This window comes from Pantherophis guttatus, chromosome 3, assembly GCF_059756535.1.
Source record: "Pantherophis guttatus breed Tessera chromosome 3, ASM5975653v1, whole genome shotgun sequence".
NCBI lineage: Eukaryota > Metazoa > Chordata > Lepidosauria > Squamata > Colubridae > Pantherophis > Pantherophis guttatus.
Window position 1 is genome coordinate 126,651,526 of NC_142065.1, and position 26,434 is coordinate 126,677,959.

General features: G+C 38.6%; 1 long non-coding RNA gene across 2 annotated transcripts in view; it reads left to right on the forward strand.

Annotated features, from left to right (window-relative positions):
* Positions 1-26,434, forward strand: part of LOC132711630 (uncharacterized) — a 171,109-nt gene that overhangs the window by 89,536 nt on the left and 55,139 nt on the right. For both annotated transcript variants that reach the window (XR_009622436.1, XR_009622435.1), the window contains exon 3: positions 22,029-22,109. This is a non-coding gene — a long non-coding RNA (uncharacterized LOC132711630). The remainder of the gene's footprint in view (positions 1-22,028; positions 22,110-26,434) is intronic.

Sequence of the window (26,434 nt, forward strand, 5' to 3'; positions counted from 1 at the left end):
AATAAATAAATAAATAAATTTTATTGAATTTCCCATAATAAGTATAGTGTGTGTGTGTGTGTGTGTGTGTGTGTGTGTGTGTGTGTGTGTGTGTGATATTGCACAAATAATTTTGTTACAATGTATTTTCAAGGGTGGATATACTTTATATCTGCAGAACTGCAGAAGAACCTATTACTACCAACCTGCCTTCCATTGAGGACCTGTATACTGCACAAGTCAAAAAGAGGGCTGTGAAAATATTTACAGACCCCTCACATCCTGGACATAAACTGTTTCAACTCCTACCCTCAAAACGACACTATAGAGCACTGCACACCAGAACAACTAGACACAAGAACAGTTTTTTCCCGAACACCATCACTCTGCTAAACAAATAATTCCCTCAACTCTGTCAAACTAGTTACTAAGTCTGCATTACTATTAATCTTCTCATCATTCCTATAACCCAACTCCTCCCACTTATGACTGTATGACTGTAACCTTATTGCTGGTATCCTTAAGATTTATATTGACTATTTCCCTATGACTATCATTAAGTGTTGCACCTTATGATTCTTGACAAATGTATCTTTTCTTTTATGTACTCCAAGAGCATATGCACCAAGACAAATTCTTTGTGTGTCCAATCACACTTGGCCAATAAAGAATTCTATTCTATTCTATTCTATTCTATTCTATTCTATTCTATTCTATTCTATTCTATTCTATTCTATTCTATTCCATTCCATTCCATTCCATTCCATTCCATTCCATTCCATTCCATTCTATGTATGTATATTCATACATGTGTGAATTAAAAATGATCAATTAAAATTGAATTTATTAAAATTCTTTGTAAATATTGAGCATAGTTGAAAGTATGTTTCTGTAATTACCTTTATTGTTGTCATTTATAACAATTATAGAAGATCAACAGTAATATACAGAAGTCTGAAAAAAAGATAATGAATATGACCCTACTTAAACTAAGGGATAACTATTAGATTACAAGCATTTACATACAAATGCACTCTCTATTGCCATTGTATCGTATTGCATCAATTAGTTCTAGAATCCAATACATACTTTGGTAAGAACAGCTCAGTAACAAAATGTTCAAAAATTTTACTCCAATCTAGATGGAAATATCAATTCACATACAATGATGACAAAATGGCCACCAGTGGCAACATGAATCAGCAACTAGAAGAATATGTCCCATAACACATCCCTGTTGGACATGTATTAACAAATTAAAGTTTTCTGATGAGAACATGAATAAATTTTACACTACTTCTTTGCTAAGACTTGCAAAACCATAAGATTACCATACTGAATATGTCCCATATTCAAACAGACAAGATTGACAGAGGTAAACCTGCAAATCTGTACAACAAAACTGTAAAATGTTACATTGGGTCCAGGAGAGTTAAGCAGTTTTATTTTAGGATCTCATCATGTAGCAGCCAAATCCAATAGTATATTGCAGAGGAATGGTGAGAAAGGTGGGTCAACTATCCATTCTGGAGGATTGATCACTACTACTGGACAATGGTGGTTCTTCCTACAAAAAGTTAAGGTTCTCTAGAAGACAATATGATAATCCCAGAGGTGGGTTTCAGCAGGTTCTGACCAGTTCTGGAGAGCCGGTAGCAGAAATTTTGAGTAGTAGAATCAGAAGTAAAAATTCTGACCGGCCCCGCGCCCATCTATTCTCTGCCTCCCAAGTCCCAGCTGATCAGGAGGAAATGGCGATTTTGCAGTAACCTTCCCCTGCCACGCCCACCAAGCCACGCCCACCAAGCCATGCCCACAGAACCGGTAGTAAAAAATTTTGAAACCCACCACTGGATAATCCCTTGTCCACAGTAATACCATATTTCAATTTAGATGGAGCGAATTAATCCAGAGCAACAAGACCAGAATATCCTTGTAAAGGAAAAACGTGGAGAAAACCAAGTCATCGTCCAGTTATTTATAAAATACCAAACTGTGAATCTTCACACTGGTTGCTTGTAAAATGGACATGTATCTTGCTCCCTTCTATATCTGTTGATATCCTCAAGGATTCAGCATGCAATCCTTAATGTTTCTGGCTCAATGATAAATAAAAATTCTATCATAGAAATGTGCTGATATTTGTTGACACATTCCAAGAATATGTGGCTAAACATCCTCCTAAAATCACTTCTCTTTTATTCAAAAATAAATACATTTCCCAATAACAACATTTTAGCCTAACCAAATGTTTGAAAAAGAATATATTTACTTTAAAAAGTGCAGACTTCAGGAGCCCTCTGTAGGTGGACTCTGGAAATATGGTAAGGTTTTTTTTCCCCCCCTCACACCTTAGAAGACTTTGAAACATGTCCAATTGCAATTTGTATTTCATTCATAAATACCGAGAATAATCTCAGTTTTTGAATGAGAATTGAATTGGAAGCTGGAAATTCTTGATACTTGCTTTATGGGCATATTATACAATCTAAAAATGGATCTTTATTAAATGCTTCCTACAGTGTAATACAAAGTCACATAAAGAAATTTAAACTGGAGTATTAGCAATACAAATTCATTGAAATTCTCAAGTTTCATATTTTACTATTTCTGATATTCTAATAGCTTTTATCTGGTTTCTGATTTTTTTAAAGTATCTATTGTTGAAAATATAATTTAAAATAAGTATTGTATATTTTTATATCTGTTTCTTTCTATAGGGTTTCTAATTGAAACATTTTATGAGCACATCTTCTTTGATATAATATAGATTTGTAGATTATATTCACTAGTACCAAATAAGCTCATTTATATTCACTTTTCTTTAAGACATATACTTTTAGTTAGAAAAATTGTACTGTTAAATTTTAAAAACTGTATCTATCCTAGAGACAATATTAACTAAATTAATTTATCCCTCCTGTAATTGCCATTAGCATATGTGCTCACCAGTGGTGGGATTCAAGTAATTTAACAACCGGTTCTCTGCCCTAATGATTTCCTCCAACAACCAGTTTGCCAAACTGCTCAGAAAGTTAACAACCGGTTCTCCCGAAGTGGTGCAAACTGGCTGAATCCCACCACTGGTGCTCACTCAGTGACAATTCCCTGTTCCAAAAATGTTTATTATAATCACCTGCTTTGGTTGTTATACCTTGGTTGTTAAGCAGCCAAGACTTGATGATTTATGCCTTGGTAATCCTCCAGTTAGTTTACTCTAATATACTGCATGTGAATCTTTCTCTAAAAATAATTCAGAAACTAGTTAGTGCAAAATACTAAAATACTGGTTAAGTACTTAATGAACCACTTCCTGAAGACTAAGAATAGGACAGAATTTTTTAGGGCAGAATCATGTTTACAAACACAAAATGATTTGTTTTCAAGCTTAGAATAACTTGTTTAGAGAACTGGACAATTTTTCTACCTTGACCCATCTCTGAGAATGGCATTACAAGTTATACACTTGTGACAAGCCTGTTTCCAGTTTCAATGAAGAATGCTAATATTGGGTTTTAATAGCCTCATAATATGAAATTAGGGTACTTTGTGGACCCTTATTCCTACATAAATTCTCTTTTGCCAGTACTGATAAGGTGGATGATAACTAGAAATCTTCTCAGTGGGAGCATTGCAATAATGGAACAATTTTTCTAGGTCAGTGTTTCTCATTCTCAACAATTTAAAAAGTGTAAACTTCAACTACCAGAATTCCCTAGTCAGAATGCTGAGGTAGAGAAATCCTGTTCAGAGGTAATGTCTTGTGCCTACTTTGATGATATTTTGATGTCAGTCAACAACCTTATTATTTGGTATGAATTTTCCTTTGGGCATAATTCTGAGTTTTCTAAAGCACTTTTCTAAGGGAAAAGATGTAAAAAGCAGAGCAGAGTGGGTGGGTGGGTGGGGCCATGGGGGGAATAAAGAGCCCACAAGTAAACCAGTTTTTTGAGACTTCCTCTCCAGACAAAAAGATGACTTGAGATTGTTCAAAGTATTCCATGCAGTTATTAAAAGTAAAAGGAAGGAATATAAGGTTGGTTTATTTGATCAAGGTTAAAATAGTTACATTATCTTAGGTAATACTTATGATCTTTTGCTGATCAGGACTGAAATCAGAAGAGTTTTTTTAAAAATGTTTATAAATAAGAGATGGAATATGAGAAGAAGAGATTGTTATATTTTAAGAAAAGGTGATAAGTTACTAAAATTGTTTATATTTGTTATGAAGGGGAAAGTCACTTCTTTATATATTGTTTACTTTTTCTTTTACATATTCTTATTTTTTCTTTTTTTACTATTTCTCTATTTTTTCTTCCTTTTTTTCTTCTTTTCTATACCTTTTACTTTTTTTTAGTTTGTATTGGTTTTCATTGCTGAATTTAAGTCTTTAATAAAATTACTATAAAATAGATTTTATTATTTCCATTTTATTACATTTATTTTAGGATCTCTCTCTATTTCATTACTGTGAGACATATTGGGCAAAATTTGATGGGAAAGGTTTAAATATCTGAAAATAAATTTAAAATGTTTCTGTCAAGGTTCCGACCAATGCCCTAATAAAAGCAGGAGCCTCAAGTCATTTTTCAAGAAAAATCCAGTTGTTTATTAGGAGCGCCATGTCAGCATGAACCAAGTGAAGCCAGCTCTGACTTCACCCAGTTTGCGCCTTGCCTCTGATCCTGATTCCCCCTCCCCCCTGCCACCAGTCACATTCCCCAACGAAGCAATTTCGCAGGTCGTAGAAGTCACTCCCTCTGGGTCTCCGTAGAGATGGCCTTGACTTTGGCTGGCTAGGATGTGTTTTGTTTTGACTGGGGTGCGAATTCCTTGATGTAGCTGCGAGGCATGATTTCCCATCCCCCTGCGGGGATGGGAGCGGGTCAGGAAAGCTTCACGAGTTGACATTTTCAAGTAATAAAAAGACTATCCTGATTTATCAGACTTTTAATGACTCCTTAAGCCAAAGCTCAAATAATAGTCAACCAAAGTATATTTAAGGTACAACTCACAATCCTGAGTTCCTGAATATCTAACAAAAATAGGAAACAGAAATTAGAATATTTCTGCAGGCAAAAATTCTCACAGCAGCTTTCTGATGTGTCATATTACAATTTCACCAGTAGCAATGTAAGAGTTGTGGTTCAGGACATGTCAAGGACACCAGGCTGCAAAAGATTGGCCTGAAGAGAAGAATAGGAAATATTTCCTACTTAATTCACAGAAAAGTATTTTCAGATGTTTTGAATGGTGTTATAGTTTCAGCTATATAAACTAATTTTTGTCAGTGGAGATTAGGCCTAAAAAGGTTCCAGAAATGTTACCTTCTGAATATAAATCTAGTGTCTCAAAACTTTTCCTACCTCACATTTTATTCTAAATCTGACTAAAGAACCTATCAAGAGACTTAGCAGATCATCATGTCTTACTAAAGTAATTTATGGCTGCATTCGCAGGCAGGCAAGAGCAGGCTCAAAACCCATTACAGCCAAAGATAACAACATTAACTTAATCCTGACAGGCAAAATACTCCAGTCAATACATTTGCAGGTATGGTATGTTGGAATATTCAACTACAAATAATCGTAGAGAAGGTCAGTGCCAAAGATTTTTGTTTTTTAAATAAGAAAGGATTTCATACTGGGAATAGAATCTCTTATGCCTAGGCTTGTTTACTCAAGAGCAAACCTATTGTTTAAGGAAACTTTGGTTTTCCTTATTTAATCTGGTACTGAATAAGCAACCAGAAGCTATTCACCCAGTGTCTTACCCACCCAACTTCTCATTTATGTTGAGCCATTTGCAATATGGCCACTTAAAACTGACTTGAGATTTCCTAACTGTATGCGTGTATGTGAATGAGTAAGTAAGTAAAAGCTTAACAGTCTGTTTATTATATTACCTTCTGTTTGTCTGCTTGTCTGATATATATCACAGGTTGCATTTGTCTCACCAAGGATCATCTACTCTGCTTACCATATTGATCACCTTGCATACAATTCCCTAGGGGCTGAGTGAGTTTCCCTATCCTATTGCTTATGGATACCTCTACACTTCTTGCAAACTACAATATGTCTGCACATGGTAGATATCCAGCATATGAAGATGGAACTAATAATACCTAAAGGCAATACAATATTTCATTTAGTGAATCAAGAATTGGAACTAATATGGAGGCAGAGTTACTTCTTTCATCATATAATAGATCTTTATTATAGAAGCTCATTGCTTCAGGGGAACTACCATGGCCCCTAAGCAAGCTTCTAAACTTCAAAAAACCCAATAGGTTTGGGTGGAGTTTCTTCTTAGAATCATTGGGATATAAATCACGATGTATCTTTTACATTGATCAGAACAAGACCCAAAGGCAACAGATCAAGATAAATGACAGATCTGCCTAGTCAAGCATTGTCTTCTTCAACAGATAGCGGTTCTTCGTGGAGTATGTTTCCCACCCTTGCCCCCAAAATCTTTTTAGCAGAAGTAAGAGTAACAGCTGAACTGGGCACCTTCTGTATGTAACACACATGTTATATATTACTAGGTGATTTTCATTAAAATCACACATAGAAGAATTTATGAAATAGACCACAATGCTGCCACATATTTGTATGGACATAGCAAGCTCATCCTTTTTTTTTTTGGTTGGTTGGTTGGTTGACTGTTTTTTTTTTTTTTTAAATGAACTAGTGATATTTTGACATGGTATCAGAGAAATACATTTTTCAACTAGCAGCTATAAATGCTGCCACATTTAAAAAGAGTGTGGTTTCATTTCTGGAACTTTAGTATTGTAATTACACAGATGACTGAGACTTTGTGATTTTGTGCAGTAGCAAGACAAGGCTTTGTAATGTAGGCACCTTATTTACAGCAAGTGAGAAGTATCAAACTGTACCTACGATGGAGTGGAGAATTATGACTACAATAATAATTAACATGTTGCTCTGACATGACTCAATTTCCAGGAGAAAGCGGATTCTCCTCCAGGAAATACAGTCTAGAAGGTTAAGTCAACCATGCGTCATTAAACAAATGCCAGCCACTCAATCAACTGCCAATAATGATACAAATGATGTACAGCCAGAAAAAAGGCTAGGTGAAGATGTTTCTCTCTCTTTCTCTCGCCCTCTTTCCCTCCCTCCCTCCTCCTTCCCTCCCTCCCTCTTTCCTTCCTTCTTTCTTTCTTTGCAATAATTCTGTGAAAGCTAGATACCAGGGTGAATATTATAGAAGGAGGAACAGTCCCCCTACAAATATTCTAAAAATTGAGATTAGGATACAAGATTACCAAAACAAAGAGGATAAGTAGCCTGTATTGGATTATGAATATTGAATAAATCTGGGCAATTAAAATCCAGATAAACTCTAGATGGCAACAAACCTTTACTGAGTTATATATCTCTTTGCTGCCATTTAGTACTGAAGTTTTGATGCTCAGATTTGGTATGCCCAATATAAGTAGAAATGCAATGAATTAATAGTGAAGAATAGTGGATATGTCTTGAAATCTCTGTTAAGATATGAACTAAATGGATGGGGAATACATGTGTAAGCCATTATTAGTCATACTTCAATATGGTGGCAGTTTTGTACATGGACAACCAAGGTCTGAGCATCATTAAGAGCCTTGGTGGGCAGCAGACTAAAGTGCTGTTAACTAGCACCAGCTGCCTGCAATTACTGCAAGTTCAAATCTCACCAGGCTCAAGGTTGACTCAGCCTTGAGCCTGAGCGAGGTAGGTAAAATGAGGACCCAGACTGTGGGGGCAATAAGCTGAATTTGTATTAAAAAAAGAACACCGCTTAGGGGTGGCCAAAAGCCCTACTAAGCAGGTATATACAAAAGTATGAAGGCTATTGCTTAACGCACTGTAAGCCGCCCTGAGTCTCCGGAGAAGGGTGGCATATAAATTGAACCAATAAATAAATAAATAAATTACCGTGGATAGAGACCAGGAATTCAGAGAAAGCCACTGCAGAGATAGATTTGACCTGAATCAACCAGCTGAAGGGAGCCATCATAACAGTGCTGTAAACATACTGCAATAGAATCAGGCAAGCTGAAACCATAGGAAAGGGACAACAATGTTAAGATGGGAGAAAAATCACAAAATGGAACATAGAACAGGATTTTAGTGCTGGTGGTAGTAGTGATTTGTTGGTTTGTTCCTGTTCTGGAGGTTAAATTATTTACTTGGAAGAATTCCTTTCTTAACATGTGAAAAGGGAGAAACGTCCAGGAGTGGCAATTCATTTTGAAGTTGGATATTTCCTTCACTTTACACTAGTGTGTGGGCAGGCAGGTGGGTGTGGATGTAGAGGCATACAAATACAAACCCCAAATCAGGCAGGATTTGAAAAAGTTGAGAGAAACAACAAGGAACCTACAAGACATGAATTATATCTTCAAGTAGCTTTTGAAAAGAGATTCATTTAAATACTCAACCATCTCATATTCCTTGATTAGTCAAAAAGATACATGGATTAACACTACACATTATTAAAGTCTTTGCATTTTAAAGGAGTATATTGTTATCATTTCAAGATGCACACCATTGGGCGAATAAGTAAATGTATGTTTCTATGTGGGGGAGAGGGATTCAAGTTGCAGTCTGTTAAATGAAGTCTCTGTCCTAAACTCACACACTCGACCAAGTTTTAGAAATGATTTTAACAAATCAGAAATAATGTTTGTTCTCTGTTCCTCTTCAAAACCCTAAAGAGCCCCTATTATTTTGTTTCCACAAAAGCTATGTGGTATTCTGGCAAAAGATGGCAAGACTCCACAAAGATTTTAAAAATAAAATAAAATAAAGTACAACGTTGCTTTAGCAGACAATTTGTCACATAGCTTTTAAGTTTTACTAGCCCGGAGAGGGATACAACAACTAAGTAGTGAAAGGAAAGTGAATGATTAGCTGGAGGCCTTCAGGCTACCGAAAGATAGTTTTAGTAGCCTGTCATGAAAATCTGTGGCCTGAGGCTCCAGGGCTACTTTTTATTTCCAAGCCTGTTATTGATTTTGGTATGAAGAAAAATAATTTGGTATTGTTGCTTAGGGTGTCACCGAGGAATGGGACTGGGGGTGACACAGCAGGCTGGGATCATTTGCTGTTCTCACTTCATATTTACATTTTATTACAAAGGCCGTGTGATGGTAAATGAAGGCATTTCCTACTTAAAGGTACTACTGTCTTTATGAAACATGGCACCCTAATCGAAAACACAAGTAAACTGAAAATTAAATTTAAAAGCCTATAATTTAGTATCTTCCTTGCCAAGAATGATGACTTTCATTTACAAAGGGAATCTAGAGCTGCTCAGGGTCAGCCGGGCGCCTGCCATTTTCAGGCCTCTTGCGAAGGCTGATGGTGTTGATTAATTCCTAAGGACTCCGCTTTGTCTTCTCCAGCTCACTGAACAACTTCATTTCAACTGATGAGTTCAAATCGGGGTCAGAACAATCCTCATTTCTGACAATTCCACAAAATGGGAATTAATTTTATGAGTTAGCATCACCACATTTAAAACTAAGCAAAGGATCCAGCAGGCCAGGTTAACATAAGGAGGAGAGGAGGGAATATGTTTGCCAAACCATCCTATGATAACCTGGTTTGATGAAAAAGACAGACGAATATTTATTTAACCAAGCAGGTGGCTAAAAGTCCCATGTGATCAAACGCCTTAGAAACCAATCAGCTGAGGGCTCTTATCTTTGGTAAATAGTGGGCGCATTTTTGTTGCTCTTAATCATTATTTAGCAAACAATCTGCGTGCTATATTAAACTTGGCACAGGTCTGACAATCAAAAGCTGAGATTCCAGCAGGCTAAAGGAGCCTCAATTCAGGCATTGTGAATTGCACTGCTCTAAAATTAGATAGCTGGAATAATTTTCATCTTGCTCGTATCATTAAATGGAGCTCTTTCTCTCTCCAAATGCTTGATGGAGGCAGAGATACCTTTTACTGTATCAACCATTTTGTATTTAGCTGCCATGTACAATTTTCATGGAACAATTTTAGGGTTGGAACGATGAAATATTTTACTTATCATAGCTAAGCAAGATTACAAGAGCCTATATAATAGGCCTGTGTGTCATCTGAATAGACGTACCTCAGCTTCATTTTAGATATAATGTAACACTGCATTACAATTTAAATGCCTCTTTCTTAGTTGCAAAGGAATCCAAAAATCCAAAAATAAGTGACCTTGGGCTAAGCCACAATTTGCTTAATTATAATTTGTTGAATCAGCCATGATTGTGGGATTCACACTCATTAAACCAAAACTAAACTATATAATGGCTTAGTGCTTCTTAGACCAAAATGTTTGTTTGCTTTTTAAAATGGACTCTAAGAAGCACAGGGGAGCATTGAAAGAGTTGGCAAGGTCATCTTAATATTGCTAAGGGTTTTTTAAAAATATTTTTTATCGTGCTTTTATTACTTTCATAAATAACTCAAGGCAACAAACATACTTAATACAACTTCCTTCTCCTATTTTCCCCACAACAATAATGTTGTGAGAAGGGCTGGGCTGAGAGAGTGTAACTGGCCCAAAGTCACCAGCGGGCTTTCATGCCTAAATTGGGGCTAGAATTCACAGTCTCCCAGTTTCTAGCTTGATGCCTTAATCACTAGATCAAACTGGTGCTCAAATGGAGGGATATCAATGATAAACAGAATGTGAGGAATGGGATTTGAAGTAACACCTCCAAGCGTGACTGTGTCCTGAATGCAGTGCCTTAGACTGCTCAGCCATTTTGAAAAACATGGGTTTTGAGTCTGAGTATCCCAACAACTATATTGAACTTATCTGGGTTCTTTGTTCCATTTTATACCCCAAAAAGAGTCTGTCAGGTCTTAGCAGAGCCTGTTAAGTGGATAGAAAAGGGACATTTAACTTTAAAAAATTTGCTTTATGAATCAGTTGCTGTTTTAATTACTGCTGCTTTGTAATACTATTTGGTATTGCATTTTCCCATATTTTGAAAATGGAGGAGACTGTAAAATGTATCACTCAGTACTTATTATGATCTATGATATTTAAAAAAGGATGCCTAGATTTTGCTATCTGTCTGCCTGTCTTTCTTTCTGTCTACCTCTATCTATCTATCTATCTATCTATCTATCTATCTATCTATCTATCTATCTATCTATCTATCTATCTATCTAAAAGGATAAATGAAACTGTAGTATTTTTATACGTGTCTATGTGTATATAGATATAGATAGATCATAGATAGATAATCTATCATCTATATCTTTATACACATAGACACATATAAAAACATTACAGTTTCATCTATCCTTTTTATCTCTTACTGCTGGTCTAAATCTTGTTTCCTTTAATTAATTGTTTATCTTTACAAACTATGTGTTTTTTTTTCTGTTTTTTTTTATAGAAACTTTATTGAGGTTTTTTACAAAACAAAAAATAAATTAAAAAAAGAGAAAAAGGAAAAACAAACATTCAAACAGAAACATAAAACACATAAGTACAATAACATTTTCAATTAGTATCGGATGTGCAGTGTTTTAACTATTTACATAAATAGTACTTGGTGACATTTCAACTCACTTTTAACCAATATTTAACACACCTTTAGATCTTTCTTTCATTTTGTCATGCAACCACTTGTACCACCTTTCCCATACCATATAGTAAACTGACTTCTCATCATTTAATTCATAAGTTAATTTAGTCATCTCTGCGCACTCGAGTATTTTCTTAATTGTAAGCTCTTCTGGTGGTTGAGTTTTCTCTTTCCAGTACTGTGCGTATGCCAATCTAGTGGCTGTAATTATGTGGATCATTAAATGTGTCATTTCCTTTCTATATGGCTTCTTTATTATTCCCAGGAGGAAAATCTCTGGTGTTAGTTCAATATCTTCGTCAATTATTTCTTGTAACCACCTCCTAATTTTATTCCATTATCCTTTCGCTTCCGGGCATGTCCACCACATGTGAAAGAAGGTGCCTTGACCATAGCCACATTCCAACAGTTGGGATGTATATTGGGATATATCTTTGTTAGTCTGGCCGGGGCTAGGTACCATCTATGCAACATTTTGTAATGGTTTTCCTTATATGCCACCGCTCTAGTGAGTTTAAGATTTCTGTTCCATGCCTCCTCCCATTCCCCAAAATTTATATCGCGCCCTATATTTTTCTCCCATGCAATTATTTGGTTCTTTGTGACATCTTCACACTTATCGTTGCCTAATAAATAATTGTATAGTTTTGCCAGAATCTTTTTATTTGTTCCCATCAGGACTTTATCCAATCCATTTGGTCCAAGTTCTAAACCGTATTGTTCTTTGTCTCTCTGATATCTGGATTTTACTTGTGAGTAGGTCCACCAATCTAAAATTATTCCTTGCTCTCGTAAGGTGTCATTTGGTTTAAGCCTCCCTCCTTCGTCCAAAATATCTTTGTATCTGCCCATTTTCTCCCTCTCCCACCTATTTGGGTGGGTTAGGGCCTCCATCGTTGAGAGCCAATTTGGATTTTTTTTGTAATATTTCTGCCTAATCTGAGTCCATGTTTGTATCAAGGAGTCTCTAATTTTATGTCTATGGAAATGTGTCTTCCTTTTCTTCTCTGTGTCCCAAATGTGGGCGTGCCAGCCTTTTTGCAAGTCATGGCCTTCTAAAGTGAGAATTCTCTCATTTTCCAGGGTGATCCAGTCTCTTAACCAAACTAGCTTAGCTGCCCTGTAGTATGTTTTCCAATCCGGGAGTCCAAATCCGCCTATATCTCTTTTGCCCCTTAAAATTTTAATGGAAAATCTCGGTTTTTTCCCCTCCCATATAAATTCTCTGATGATTTTGTCTAATTCTAAAAAAAAAATTTTATCTAAATTTATCGGTATATTTTGGAATAAGAATAATATTCTGGGGAGGATGTTCATCTTAATTGTGGCTATCTTGCCCAAAAGTGATAGTCTTATTTTTTTCCAGCTATCTAGGTCTTGTTTCATTTTTCTAATTAGGGGAATATAATTATCGTCTTTCAGGGTCGAACATCTTGATGTAATCCAAATTCCTAGGTATTTATGTGTTTTCTTATCCTGCAAACTATTGCACAAAACCTAGAAACATGATACAAAATGTTTGCATTTTTATCTGAGAAAATAAATAAGGTGGACAAGCTTGGGTGATTTTTTTTTAAAATAGGCAAAACCAATTTAGAAGACATGTCTATGAAAAAGAAGCCATACAGAAGTATGTAATCAATTGTCTTCAATTCCTATTAATTATGAGGGTACACTTGTCTAGGGAAAGGGTAAAAATACAATACAAATCATGTAAACATTATCAGTATTATTAATTACTACTAATTTTATTATTCCATTCTTATTTCTGTCTCTAATTATGGATGTTGGTCTCCGATGTTGACATACCCTTATTTCCTATGTGTGAGAATTTCCTCTATGCTGAAGAGCCATTGTAATCCATGCAAAAAATGTCTATTATATGCCAAAGGACAGAAGAAGAATAGGCTATCAACACATTTTTGGTGAGATGCCAAGCCCTTCTAAGGTGATTGGCAGTTATTTCAATATGCTTGTCACAGTGGTGGCACACTTGGCAGGGCTCACAAATCCCCACTCAGTTCTATCTAACAACAAAGTAGCGTGAACTGCACAATGCTTGGCACACAAGAATACATGTTGATTTTCCTGATCTGAGTTCCTAAGGCCAGAGGGACAGGACAGTGATAGCTCAAAAGGAAATTGGCTTGGAAGATTTGAATGTTTTCTTCTGCTTTTGAAAATTTAGAAAGTTAGTAAAATAGAAGCCAATCAAAGACGGATGTCTAAAATTAATTCCTTTTTTAACATGGAAAATCGTACTGCTGAATTTTATCTGTACAATGGGGAAGGGGGGCTGTGGGAGATGGGGCAGAATGGAGGTCACATAAAAATGTGGCGAAGTGTGACTTGCTCATCCTTGCTATGCTTTTCAGTCTTCAGACAAAGTATTCAAATTGCCTCTGTATTACCCAATTTTCTTCTGAATATGAACATATTATATTTTTACTTAATATATTTAATCTCTCTTTTTTTCTCAAATCTCAAGTTTCTCAAGTTTCCCACTATTACCTCTAAGCAGGGTGAAAACAGAGCTGCAGAGCCTCAGGGCTAGTGTAATTTTTTTTTAAGTGCAGTTGTTTTGTTCCTCTAGGTATTTAGCTACAGAAATATTTTCACATAACATTTATATTTTTATATCATATCTCCCTACAGTTCCTGATGAACAAAGGAAAACTACCATTTGTAGTTTACCTTTTGCAACCTTCTGACAAGCAACATTAATGGAGAAACCTAAAAAACCATATCACTAATTTAACAACTGCAGTGATTCACTTAACAGTTGTAGCAAGAAAGGTCATTAAATGGGGCAAAATTCATTTAAGAAATGTCTCGCTTAGCAACAGAAATTGTGGGCTCAGTTGTGACCGTAAATTGAGGACTACCTGTACTGATTTCCTAGGAGATTGATAATTTTGTCAGAACAATAGAAAATCAATATGCCTAGTCAAACTCCCCTTGCCCCCACCTTAAAAAAAAAGGATTGTCTGAATTGCTTGAAAAGGCTAATATAAATACCAAGCAGAGAATGTTGAATCTCATGGCTCTGAATTGTTCCTTCCTTTCTCCTTTTTAAGCCAATCTCCCACACTAATAATTTTGATCAGTGAAGAGCTAATTTTTCTCATTTCCACATTCCATATTCTTATATGTGGCTATGTGTGCATGTGAGACACTTTCTCTAAGAGCTCAGCATACACAGACAGACATATAATGTACAAAATATTTCCCAAATAGCGGGGTTATTCTTGCCTGATAGATCTGTCAATCTTCTGAGAGCTTGACACAGCAGTGTGTTGAGAACAAGACCAGGTGTCCTGTTTCTCTAACAGTCAAAGCCATCCACAATGAGAGGATATTTCCACAAGCCATTTGTTAGGCCAGGGCTCTCCAATCTTGACAACTTTAAGCCTAGAGGACTTCAATTCCCAGAATTCCCCAGCCAGCTTTGGGGAATTTTGGGAGTTGAAGTCTGCCAGGCTTAAAGTTGCCAAGATTGGAGACCCCTGTGTTAGGACAGTTGAAGCAAAGTAGATTGTTTCCCTAGATCAGGAGTCAGCAACCTGTGGCTCTGGAGCCACATGTGGCTCTTTCACCCCTCTGCTGTGGCTCCCTGTTGCTGGTTGGCTCCACAATTGATAGGGCTTTTGATTGGGACAGGTAGAGAAAAAAGGATGCCGTGCCAGAAGGAGACTCTATGGTGGGGTCATGCAGTTGACCAACTGTCAACTGCAAAGAGGTAAGAATTCTAGTAGGCATCACAGCAACACTGGTTGCCTGTTGAGATTTCTTTCTTTTTCTTTTATTTCTTTTATTAGATTTATATACCACCCTACTCCCGAAGGACTCAGGGCGGTGAACAGGCACAAAAATAAAATACAAAAATACAAAAATTTAAAAGAAAAAATAAAACTAGATTAAACAATTTAGCCTGATACAAATTTAAAACATCCCAATAATTTAAAAACAGATTTAAAATTTTCAATTTAAAAGAAAAGGGGGGGAAAGGTTAGGCCAGGCCAGCTTGCTGGAATAGGAAGGTCTTAAGAGCGCGGCGGAAAGTGCGCAGATCCGGGATCCTCCGTATCTCCGGGGGGAGCTCGTTCCAGATAGTGGGTGCCCCCACAGAGAAGGCCCTCCCCTTGGGGGCTGCCAGTCGACACTGTTTGGCCAACGGCACCTGGGGGAGCCCCTCTCTATGAGAGCATACCAGGCAGTGGGAGGCTATTTGTGGTAGTAGATGGTCCCATAAGTAGCCAGGTCCTAAGCCATGGAGTGCTCTAAAGGTGGTAACCAAAACCTTGAAGCGCACCCGGAAGACCATCAGTAGCCAGTGAAGCTCGCGCAGGAGAGGCGTTACATGGGAGCACCATGTCGCTCCCATAACCACCTGCGCGGCCGCACTCTGCACCAGTTGTAGTCTCCGGGTGCTCCTCAAGGGGAGCCCTATGTAGAGCGCATTTCAATAGTCCAGGCGGGAAGTGACGAGGGCATGAGTCCCGGTCCAGAAAGGGATGCAACTGGCAAATCAGGCGAACCTGATGAAAAACCCTCCCAGTCACGGCCGTTAAATGCTCTTCTAAAGACAGCCGTGAATCCAGGAGGACACCCAAGTTGCGAGCCCTCTCTGTGGGGGCCAGCGATTCGCCCCCAGTAGTCAGCAATGGCATCAACTGACTATGTCGGAAACCACAGCCACTCGGTCTTGGATGGGTTGAGCCTGAGCCTGTTTCTCCCCATCCAGATCCGCATGGCCTCCAGACACCGGGACATCACTTCAAGAACATCATTGGGGTGGTCCGGGGTGGAGATGTACAGCTGGGTGTCATCAGCGTACTGGTGGTACTTCAGCCCGAAACCACTGATGATCTCGCCCAGCAGCTTTACATAAATGTTGAACAAAAGGGGCGAGAGGACTGACCCTTGTGGCACCCCACATATGAGGGTCCTCGGTGTTGACCTCTGCCCCCCTGCCAACACAGACTGCCACCGGTTGGAGAGAAAGGAGGAGAACCACTGCAGCAGAGTGCCCCCCATCCCTAGCTCTTCCAACCAGTGCAGCATGATACCATGGTCGATGGTATAAAAAGCCACTGAGAGGTCTAATAGGACCAGGACAGAGGAGCAACCCCTGTCCCAAGTCCTCTAGTGATCATCAACCAACGTGACCAATGCCGTTTCCGTGCTGTACCCAGGCCTGAAGCCTGACTGGAACGGCTCCAGATACGTCGTTTCATCCAGGTGCTGGGGGAATTGTCGCACAACCACACTTTCGACAACCTTCACCACAAAGCGAAGGTTGGAGACCAGACGATAATTAGCCAACAGTGGCAGGTCCAGGGAAGGCTTATTGAGGAGAGGCCTCACCACCGCCTCTTTCAAGGCAGCGGGGAAGTCACCCTCACCCAATGAAGCATTTATAATCCCCTGGAGCCAGCCTTGCGTCACCTCCCGGGAAGCCAGCACTAACCAGGAGTGGCACGGATCAAATAAATATGTGGTGGCGTTCAGTCCACCCAGAATCCTGTCCATGTTGTCAGGGGTCACAGGATCAAACTCATCCCAGATAACATTCTCAAGACCTGCCTCAGTCATCCCCCCTGACACTACCAAGTCAGAGTCCAGGCCTTCCCGAATCTGAGTGATTTTGTCATACAGATACTGAACAAAATCCTTGGCTCTACCCTCCAAAGGGTCCTCCCGTGCTTTCTGGTGGAGCAGGAAGCAGGTCACCCTAAACAGGGCGGCCGGGCGATTATCTGATGATGCAATGAGCGGCAAAATATGTACATTTTGCTCCTTTTATTGCCACTAGGTAATTCTTAATATGAGATCTTACCAGTGTCCAGTCGGATTCAGAAAGACTGGCCCTCCAACTACTCTCTAGGTGTCTTTTCTGGCACTTCATCTCCCTCAGCTCCTCAGTAAACCAAGAAGCCAGGTGAGATCAGCCCCGGGTCAGAGGCCACGAAGGCACAACCCAATCCAGAGCTCCAGCAGCCGCCCTATCTCAGGCGGCCACTAGGTCACTAGTCGAGGCATGGGCCAGAGCCTCAGGGAATGGCCCAAGCTCCATCTGGAACCTATCAGGTTCCATCAGGCGCCTGGGGCTGAACCATCTTACCGGCTTCACCTCCCTGTAGCGGGGTGCAGCGGTTCGAAGGTCAAGGCGAAGGAGAGAGTGATCCGACCATGACAAGGGCTCGGTGACTATATCCCCTATCTCAAGATCACTCAACCACTGTCCAGAGACAAAAAACAGGTCCAGCGTGTTTCCCCTCGTGTGAGTAGGGCCATGAATTAGCTGGGTCAGGTCCATAGCTGTCATGGAAGCCATGAACTCCCGAGCCACCTCCGATGTCTCACCCATGGACGGCAGGTTGAAATCCCCCATGATCATAAGTCTGGGGGTATCAACCGCCACCGTGGCGATAACATTGCGTAGCTCGGGCAGGGCTGCTGCCACATAGCAGGGAGCCAGGTACGTGATCAGCAAACCCATCTGAACCTCATGACCCCACTTCACAAGGAGGGATTCACAGCCGGCCGTCTGAGGAACAGTTGCCTCCCTCGGTCTCAGACCTTCTTTAATGTAACCGCTACCCCCCCGCCCCTGCCCTGTGACCTCGGCCGATGGAATGTGTGGAAACCTGGTGGGCACATTTCAACGAGGGGAACCCCCCCTTCCTGGGCCAACCAGGTCTCCGTAATGCCTGCCAGTTCTTCTCCCCCCTCACAAACAAGATCACAAATGAGGGGGGCTTTATTTACTACGGACCTGGCATTGCACAACATCAGCCGAAGGTCCGGGCCCTGAGGGTCTGTGCAACCTGGGGAATGGGTGGAGCCTTGGGGGCCGGAGCGCACCACCACTCATAAACAGTAAGTGCGCACTCCCCTAACTCAATATGGCCCCCTGCTCCCACCATATCTACCCCTCCCACCCACAGTATTGATGTTCAAAGCACTATCCGGACAAACTCTGACTCCCCCCTCGACCCCGGGATCCCCACCCCCCACATTGCGCTTCCTTGCCAGACCCAACCCTCCCCTTGTTGGGCTATCCCCCATACCCACAGCCCACATTCCAATCAAACCCTCCCCCTCCCTACAGCCCCTTAAAAGTTTAACTAAAAAATTAGATAAAAAGCCCCTCAACCCCCTAGTTTTCACATGCCACTTCTCTGGGTCCCAAAACCCGTCATTGAGGTAGGTCCTCGATAGTGAAGAGGGCCATATCTGCGAGAGGGGGGAATCTCGCAGCGCAAGAAGGTCCAATGTCGTGTACATCTCCAGGTGCAGCGATGGAGGCACGGAGCATAATCAGGGATCTCAAGAGAAGATGTAGCATGCAGGTATTGTTCGATGAGGCACCACTGGTACTTCCACTGTCCTCTCACGACAGCGGGAGGGGTCCTGACGCATACAATCCAATGGGAGTGACATCCAACTCACCCTCTCACGAGATCTTAGCATATCTTCTGGCTTGGTTCTCTCTCTCTCTCTCCCTATTGCTAGCTATCAACTGCAAAGAGGAAAGCATTCTTGTATGCATTACAACACCACTGATTGCCTGTTACCAACATTGGTAATAGGGAGCCAGAGAAAACTGGACCGTTAACATGCATTCAGGCTGCAGCTAGTATAACGAAGCATGACCCACAGCTTCTAAACTAATAATAAAGGCCCGAAGATGACAAGGTAGAGAGCTTGTCGAAACGTTGCCTAACCTTTAAAGTGTTGGTTAGGATTTCAGCCAGAGTTTTTGAAAGATCTTAAAAAGGGTTTTTTAATAACTTCCGAGGAGATTATGTTTGCAATTAAGCAGTTGAAAGTGGGTAAAGCTCCTGGGACGGGTGGTTTGACAGCTGCTTATTATAAACACTTGCAGTCAGAAATGGTGGGACCACTCAAAGAATTATTTACTAACATACAATCTGGAGGAGATGTACCCCCATCCTGGAGGACAGCTTATATTTCTCTGATTCCAAATACCCTTGCCAGGTGTTCACTATTTGAGTGGACAGTCCACTTTTTTCACATTATGTTCACTATTTTTTTTCACAAAATAGTGGACATTTTTTTTATTCAAAAGCTTTATGATGAAATGGTACGTAATCTAAAGCTGTACAGTCTAAGAGAATAAGGATAGGAGAATCGCGTTTTGTCTTTTTTTTCATAAGTTAGAATGAGACAAAGATCGAATATCCATTGAACTCGATTCTCCGAAAAAATTAATGATGAGATTAAAATAAAAATATATTATAAAATTATGTACAGTTCACATTTTTAAAATGTATTGTAGCTTGTCGACTGATCTAAAATGGCGTCGAGTGATGAGAGTGACAGCGGTGAGATTTCGAATTCTTTAAAACGAAAGAGAGGAGTGTGCAAATACACCAAAGACTGGGAAGCTACTTTTGCATGGATTACCAACAACGAAACTGACAGAACAAATACAACGGCCTACTGTAAATTGTGTCAGAAATCATTCACAATTGAATATAATGGTATAAAAGCTGTCACACAGCATGCAAGCACAAAAAATCATTTAGATAAGGAGAAAATAGCTTCCAGCAACAAGCGAATCAATTCGTTTTTCATTGTTAAAGACTCCTCTTTCAGTGAGAAAGTGACTGTAGCTGAAATGGCTGAAACTTACCATGGGATCAAACACCATATTTCTTTCCTGGCTCAAGTTTGCGGTATTAAGTTAATGAAGCAAATTTTTGATGATTCAGAAATTGTAAAAAAGATGTCTTGTGGAAGAACCAAATCATCAGCTATTGTCAATGAGGTTTTGTATCCTTTTTCTATTGTGTTGGTTCTCAATAATCTTAAAAATGGAACTCCATTTTCTCTCTCCACTGACGCATCAAACAAGGGAAATCGCAAAATGTATCCCATTGTTGCACAATATTTTACTTGTGAAGAAGGACTGTGTGTGAAAATTTTAGACTATTATGAGGATTCTTTCGAAGATTCTACATCAATAAAAAATCAGCTGTGTCGAGTTCTTAGTGATAACGAATTGGAAATAAATAATGTTTCAGCTTACTCAGCAGATAATGCATCGGTCAATTATGGAGTGAACAAATCTGTTTACCAAAAATTATTGCTGGAAAATGACAATATTGTAGCTGCTCATTGCAATAATCACATTTTACACAACAGCGCAAAAAATGCATTAAAGCAGTTATCTTTTGATATCGAAAATGTAGTGCTGAAGGTTTTTGCTGAATTTTCGAATTCTGTGAAGAAATGCGAAGAGTTGAAATCATTTTTTGAGTTTTGCGAGTCAGAATTCCATGAAGTTTTGCGCCATGTTCCAACATGTTGGTTAAGTTTGTTTAAAGCGGTCGAAAGACTTCTTTTAAACTGGATACCTCTAAAATCGTATTTTATTTCTCTTGGATCTGATGAGTGCCATAAGGTTATCTGGAACCTTATTTCGGATCAGGAAAATGAACTCGCAAAGGATGATGAAGCAACAATTTCAGAATTGTATTTATATTTCATGCACTTCTTCATGTCAATAATGCAAGACACCCTACTGAAGCTGGAAAGCAAGAAAATTCTTGCATGTGATCTTCACATTATCATGTGTAAGCTGTGTCATTCTTTGCAAAAAAAAAATACGATGAGCAGTTTTTTGGAATGAAAGTTTTATTTGCCTTACGTAAAAAACATTTGCCTGAGAATGCCATGCAAAAGTTCAAGAAAGAAGCCATCAACGTGTATCAAAGAGCCATTGCGTACCTAGAAAAGTGGTATAATTTCACCGATTCAGTATATGAGACGCTAAATTGTTTCAATCTAATTGATCGCAATAATCCTCCAACTTTAGAAGAAATGACGAACATCTGGTTATTATCACCATGGTGAGAAGAACTTCCACCCAACATTCTCTTCGATGAAATTTCTGCCTTAGAAGAAGTTTATGTTCATCTGCAGGGCGATTCATCCCTTGATAAGTGGGCGTACTTTTTCAAGAAAGAGCCAGCTCCGAGTTTACTGAAACTGTTCCAGTATTGTACATCAATTCCAGTATCAAATGCAAAAGTTGAACGAATTTTCAGCATCATGGGAAATTTGTGGACTGACGAACGTAACCGACTGCTTGTACCATCAGTTCAAAGTGAACTTTGTATATTTTTTAATATTTCTCAACGTTGTACTGAAATTAAAGAATTATTCCTTAAACACAAAGAATTGATCAAAGCTGCGCAGTCAAATAAAAAATACACACAACAGCAAAGTAAAATGTAATTTAATATTTTACATATTATTATAATATATTTGATGTTTTGAATTTTAAGTAAAGTTTTGAAATGATTATTTTAATATGTGTTAAAATGTTTGTAAGAAAATATATAATTTAATTGTATTTTTTTTACTACTTAACCCACCCCACCCCCCCGCTTGTCCACTATTTTTTGGAAGCAGACCTGGCAACCCTAATTCCAAAGGAGGAGTAAGACCACACCCTCTTGCCACACTCTCATCCCATGTATCCTCCCTGTAAAGGTACAGTATTTGTTTTCTTTCCTTTTCATAGGCTTTATGTGTATTTCTCTTTAGCCAGGTTCTTCCTACGTAAACCAAGATTTTTATGCAACCCTAGTTCAGTGAAATCACAATCCACTAGTTTCTAGGCTTTTTTTTTTCTGGCAGCCAGCAAACACTCTGCTGCCCATTGGGAGACTAAGGAGACTAAGATAGATCTATTTTGGACTTATAAGTCCTCATCAGTTAGCCACACCCTCATCCCATGTATCCTCCCTGTAAAGGTACAGTATTTGTTTTTTTTTCCTTTTCGTATATATATATATATATATATATATATATATATATATATATATATATATATTATATGTATATATAAGTTTTGGTGTATTCGGATCTTTTCCCGTGTAAGATTGAGAGTATCTTGGTGGTGTTTCGACGAGGTTCCACTCGTCATCTTCAGGCTGGGGCCTTCGGCTTCGTGCCTGTGTGAGCAAAGTGTGATCAGAGCTGCCATCTCTCTATAAATACTGGTGGGGAGGTGTGGGGTGCTGGCTTTGTTGCTGTGAGCGGGTTGGTTACCTGTGTTGTTACATCTTGATTAGTTGATGGAGTTGATGTTTGCAGATTAGTCGGCTGTTTCGTAACATCCTGTGTGGGTGAGGTCCTTGATGTGTGCCCATTAGTCTTTTGTGTTTTAATGACCTGGGTAATGGGTTGTGTGTTAACATCCTGAGTTCTAGTGTTGAGATATCCTGAGTTTTTTGATGTAATGTCCTGAGCAGATGGCTGTGATGCCAGATCCCGGGCTTTGGTTTGGCTCCAAGTTTGAGGTCTTGCCATGTGTTCATGGCGTGTGTCAGTTTGCTTTGTTTGGGGATCGGAGGGGGGTGCAGCAGCTGGTGATGCCACCGTGGTCTGGCTTCTGGATGGTGGTTGTATTTTGTCTATGGGATGGGTTTGGATTTGAATCTGGTGAGGATGATTGGTGGTGGTGTCATGTGTTATCTTAGGTCCGGTGTTAATCTTCGTGGCTGGGACTCTTCTGTTGACTAGGGCTAGTTTCCAGATGTCCGGTAGGTGGGAGGTATCATCGCCAACATCGAAACGTCAAAATGTCGCCAAGATATTCTCAATCTTACATGGGAAAAGACCCGAATACACCAAAACTTGCATACCTCTACCCGTGAAAATCTGCAATATATATATTGTGTGTGTGTGTATAGGTCTTTGGTTATTTGGGTTTTCTCCCACGTAAAATTGGAGGTGTCTTAGCAACGTTTCGACGAAGTCTCATTCGTCATCTTCAGGCTGGTGTTCTCAGCTTCGTGCTTCTAGAAGCAAGATGAAGATGACGAATGAGACTTCGTCGAAACGTTGCCAAGACACCTCCAATTTTACGCGGGAGAAAACCCAAATAACCAAAGACCTACATACAAACACCCGTGAAACCTCAGAAAACACACACACACACACACACACACACACACACACACACACACACACACATATATATATATATATATATATATATATATATATATATATATATATATATATATATATATATATATATTCTTACTTCTTCGTAGGGTTTGTGTGTGTTTTTCCTCTAGCCAGGTTTTCCCTACGTAACCAAGATAACATATAGGAAGAAGACATCTTTGGTTGAAATGTTAGAGAAAGTGGTAAATTACTGAAATTGAGAGGGAAAGACATTTCTTTATACATTTTTTTATTCTTTGTTCTATCCGTCATGATTTTCCCTTTCTTTTCTCTACAATTATCATTTCTTTTACTTTCTATTTTGTTTAGTTTCTATTGTTTTTTTTTATAGTCTGTATAAAAATATACAAGTCTTGTATTTTTACAAATATGTGTGTATTTTAAACATACACACATATCTGTATACCGGTATGTAAATATATCTATGCATATGTATATAGAAAGTGAAGAAGAAATGGGTTGGAAAAAAAGTTAGAAAAAGGTTTCAATAACATAATCAAAATGGATATACCTGTCCATTGCTGTATTCAAAATCATAAGCCATAATAACTGTGATATTTTTTAATGAGCCAAAAGTTGCAATTGATTAACATCACTCTTGGGAAATCAGCATATAGAGTTTTATAAATCAGAGCACTGCCTCCAAGGATCATTTTCTTAAGTAGAAAATGGAGGTAACAGCAGAAGCTGGGGAGGAAAACAGAAAGATGAAAAGAAAACACACCCAAATTAATATGTGTTTAAATTTGTTCATAGTTTCCAAGATATTAATTTCCAATAGATATTCCAAACAAAAACAAAGGACTGGTGGAACAAGGTAAGCTCAAGGGCTCAAGGAAATTAATTACAAATACCCACCTGGTGTTTCCATGTCATATCCGAAATAGAACATCAATGATTTGCCTTTTAAATATAATGTGAATTTACTTTCATCTTACAAGAATCAGTTCTGAACTAAGTACAGTGACCTTAAGGACTTGACTTGCGCAAGATGGGTGATCATATAAATAAAATAAATAAATAATGAATACATACCTATGCATAGATTGATAGGAAATCAGTAGGAAATATTAGGGTTGTAGGCTAGAGTGGACAATTAGAAAAACATTCCAGAAGAAGAGAAAGCAAATAATTTTCATATGGTTGCCAAGCAAATGTGTCCATGAATTCACCAGTCATTGAATTTATATTGAAGATTTTATTTTTAGATGTTCACCTCAGCAGCACAACATCTGCAAAATATACATAATATATAGCAAGCTGACATTAAAATATACCCACTCCAATAACACCTATACTTAATCAAACCCAAATGGTCCAGATACCAGATGTTTTGTTAATTTATCTTATTTTATGCTTCATGTTATACAGTCTCTTAGCTTGAGCCAATCAGGCATGATTCAATTCCACTTGGAGATTCAAGATTCAAAGAGAGAATGAATCAATTTGACCATGCAACTCAAAACCTCAGGGCAGACTGATTTGATTCAAGAGACTTTGAGATCTGGTTTAAAATATATATATATGCAAAGATAAATATAAGCGTGCTTGGGATAAAATTGGATTTTGATTACACTTGGTGGCAAACTAGTCCAAACAGACCAAAACTGATTTGTATTGTTCTTATTGTCAACAAAGAATATTGCATATGTCAAAGATATGATTACAGTTTGCAAGAAAGTCCACTTCTTCTCAATCTTAATAAAAAGTATTCTGCAAAATATCAGCTGGCAAAACCATGATGGTTTTCAGATTTCAATAAATATGATCCTCTCTGATGATGACCATGTCTCCCAGAAGATCTCAAAATAGAATGTAAAAGTAATAAATGTCAAATACCATGTCTTAATGAATGAAAAAGAAGGCATGTTCTCTGACTGTGAAACTAAGTGAAAGGAGAAGGATGTAAAAGAGCTGAACGAAAGTTCTTGTGCAGTGCAGCAGATGAATACATGCAGGAAAAGAAAAGTATAAGTTTAATTGTTAATGGATTGTATTCAGAAGATAGTGACTGGAATCATTTGGTTAGTTTTGGTTAGCATTTATGAAAGTAAGAATCCACACTGGCCCATTGTGCTGTTTGTGCAAATAGGAATAGAGTCTATCAAACATGGTAAAGCCACTGGATTCTACTGCTTGATTCCAAGAGCAAGGAATTTCCCCCACTTGCAACTACGCCATGTGACGACTCTTGGCTCTGAAAAATGGCAGGAATTGAAGTCTGCTGACCATATGAACAAAGTGATCTTCAGTGGCAAAAGAGATCTGCCATTTTCTTGGCAATCACCGTCACAGCCTTAACATCAGCCAGGTGCTGTTAAGTCTATTGCTGAAAGGGGAGATGAACTACGGTCAGAGATGTTGTATAGGCCCATCAATAGGCATCTATTTTCTGCTGTGCCATAAATGTCAACTTCCATAGACTCACTCACTTATTCAGGGCTTCGCTGAAGGTTAAAAGGCCTAGGAGTTATTTTATAAGCCTGGCTTGACACTTATTATTGCCTCTGACCACACACACTAATATAAAGTTGGAACTTTGTAATAAAAGAAGAAAATAGGTTGCCTGCCTTTAAGTCGATATTTTGCACCACTGACACAAAATAACATTTCTTGATGTTTGAATGAAGCAGCTTTCAAAAAAAAAAAAAAGCTTCTGCAAAATACTTCCGCAGCAGAGATTTTTCTTCCTTTATAATCTTGCTTCCCTACCTCATTCCAAGCATCAGATTTGCAACCTGCATTATGATTTTATGATGCACAAAGTGGAAAACTTTCCAAAATGTCAAATTTTGAGAAAGATTACTATGAATAATGTATCTTGATACAGCTTTGCCAAA